Source organism: Teleopsis dalmanni, chromosome 1 (genome assembly GCF_002237135.1).
Source record: "Teleopsis dalmanni isolate 2A chromosome 1, ASM223713v2, whole genome shotgun sequence".
Lineage (NCBI taxonomy): Eukaryota > Metazoa > Arthropoda > Insecta > Diptera > Diopsidae > Teleopsis > Teleopsis dalmanni.
Window position 1 is genome coordinate 148,594,324 of NC_051846.1, and position 3,350 is coordinate 148,597,673.

Consider the following 3,350-nt stretch of genomic DNA (forward strand, 5'->3'; position numbering starts at 1 on the left):
AATCGCTGGTTCTGGAGATACTATCTTCAAAGTGGCATTACTGTTTTGAAAGTTGGTTCAATCAAATGTAAAAATATATTGATCATCATAAAGAATACTTCGAAAAAACAAAAATATTTTCACTGATCATCCACTATGTTTTAATTGTTAGACGCAAAACTGAAAATGCAGCCCTCATAAATATTCTAAGCAATGAAAGAATAAAACTAAATAAAACTTTGCAGGGAAATAAAGATTAAGTATCGATTTTTCAATGCAGATTAAAACATTAAGTGCCGATTTACACACAGTTGGTCTAAGTCTTGTTGCTGACGCAAGTCGTACTTAAGTCATAAACTTTGCTGAATTAGGTTATATTGATTTCAATTTTAAAATTTAGTTTAAGAAGTCTTAAATGTACTAAGTTCTTCAAAACTATTAACCTCAGTACTTGAAGTTTTTGTTTATTCGATATTATCATAAACATAATAGATCAAAATCTAGTGTACCTCGCGGAAAACGTCATCTTTTCCTTTCTCCAATTTAGACTTTCATTTACTATTTAAGTCTAAGTGTAAATCACCCCATCAATTTTTATTCAACTCTTTGAGATGTGAAATCTTTATTATATCATTAAATTAACTGTTATATCTATGCCATGGAAAGGATCTTAAATAAAGTGTTTAATATTTTAAATTAGCGAACCTTTGTTAAGACAATCCTAAATAATATAAAATCCTTAAATTTGCTTACTTCGTATTTAAATTTCACCTGCGTCACTCTTCGCAAGTTGCCATATCGATTGAACTTGCTTAAAAAAATAAAAAAAATAACTCAAAAAAAAATTTATTTAAAGAAATATAAAGACAACATAAAAAATATACAAAAACATATAAAAAAATATGGAAAAGTAATATATAAAATTTTGCTTTCGTAAAGCACTAAAATAGAAAAAAATGCTAGCAGAAGAAAAAACAAAACAAAACAAAGAAATAAAAACTAATCCAACTGGACACCTTACGGTTTACCTTGGCTGATTGCAATTACAGTTTCTTATGGAGCCGCTTATGATGGCACGGGTTGCCATGGGATGTGGCCACAGCTTTTGCTTTTTTCTGCTGCAGCGCTGAGGGATTTATTTTTATTGTTTATTACTGTGGCACCTCAAGCCTTTCATGGATTTAAGTTTAAGCAAACTTCGGAGAAAGTAAACACAAAGAAAAATAAAAGAAAATTATAAGTGAAACATCTTGAGCACACGTATTAATGCCAAAAAGGACCGCCCTTGGCTCAGGTTTAAAGCCCTTTAATCCATTCAAATGAGTGCTTTTAATTAAAATTAAGAAAGTTTAAACTGTTCTTATTTATGCCACCAAAACAAAAATAAATTTCAACCTTTTCGTACATTTTTTATTGCCAAACGAATTCTTACCAAAGCCCCTTCGAAATTTATCAACCCATTTATTGATAACGCAAAGGGAAATGCATTTATAGTCATCAAGCAACTATGATTACCAAAAACGGAATAAGAAAAATGAGGGCATTGACATTTTAACCATTTATTAAAATGTTGAACCGATCTAAGATGAAACAAAATATAAGCAAAAACCCGAATAAAACCATGGGGTCTGTAAAAACTTATCGAAATGCAAACTTAACCGTGTGCATTCTATGCAAACAAACTGCCGAGCAAGTGCACCCGCGCAGACGGCGAGGCGAGAGGGGAACTCCAGCAAAAGTTGAATCCATTAATTATATCTGTCGCACGCCCATTGCTATAAAGTAAAATACTTCGCTATTCCACTTCTCTGCGAGACTGCAAATGAAAAAAATCCTTTTTTTGCCGCCTTTTTAAATAAATTTTTACGTAAAATGTGCAAAAAAGTGCAATTTAAATTGCACTGCAGTCCGTTGTGCAGACTTGCAACTCGTGATGTTTGCCTTGTGGCAGAGAAAGCAATAGTTGAAGATCCTTTATGTCGTAGTTAAGGTCCTTATTACCAATTTATGTTTACGCGGGTGTGTGGGAGTGTTTGCCGAAACGTAAGCAGCCACCATTAATTTATCTCCGGCAATTGTAAATTCACACACAAATTATGTTTATCAGTTTGAATTTATTTATTTTCACAAATCACATTTAATTACGATAAATATTTAAACATATTAAACTTAATAAGTTAACAATTTATTTAAAGTATGTATGTATTAAGTTCATTTATACAATATACAATTAATAATTCATTAAGATTTTTTTAATAAAATTAATAGAAATGTGGAAAAAGATTTCAAAGAAATATTTCAAAGCGCTTGTCAGGGTTCAATGCCTCAAACTTGCAGTCAAAAATTATGTAAAAACAATAGATAAACAATAGATATTTCCAAAAACCACGGTCTTCTTTCCGAAGACCACTGTTGACAAATGTTTGGTGATATCCGAAAAAGATGTGTGATAGGCCCAAGAACTTATTTGATTAAATATTTAATAAAGACACTACTGTTTGATGTAGTAAACTTCAACAAAATTTTTATTTATTTTTAATTAATTAAATTTTGATGTTGAGTACTGTCAAATATCCGTCATTACGAGTGATCTTGGATTTATTTCTTGTATTCAATTATTAGTATATAATATTTTGAGACAGCAAATGCCAAGAGTTGAACTTGTGCCCTGCCCAATTTAAAGCTCAGAGTCAGTGCTCAGTAGCCAATTAACCCAAAGCCGTACTTGACTTGTATATTCTAATTTGGAGTTTTATTAATTGCAACGAAAACTACTGTTTGATACTTCTCTGTTAAATATAATAATTACTTATAAGTAATTCCTTATAAGTACAATTGAATATAAAAAAAAAATTGCTATATTTTAATTTTGTTAATATTCGCATATAAAAACTAAAAATTTATAATAAAAAAATATAAAAAAAAGGAAGAAGCCATACATTAGTTTATGCTATAACAAAGCTGACTTAAACTATTTATTAAATAACACTTAATTCTCGATAGGTGATGCACATAGCTGCCTTCAAAGCTACTTTACAGAAAGTGAGAAATCTACCTTGAAAAATTATATACCTCATGCAATCAAGTTTCTCTAAAATCCGGTACACTTTTTCGTTCCTTCGTCTAAATTAGATATCAATACAGTTCGAAATTCCTTTTTTCTGGATTTTCAGTATGGAATAGTGTATGATGTTTTGGAAGACAGCTTAAAGTTTAAAAACAATGGTTTAGGTACATCAAAAGGCTTAATAAATGCTATATAAAGAAGACATGGTTTATGGAGTTCTGTTGTAGTCATCGCCGAAGAAGTTGACTATAAGAGGTTGTTATGCCAGAAGTTGCATGTTGTAGTATAATCTGATAGACCAGTG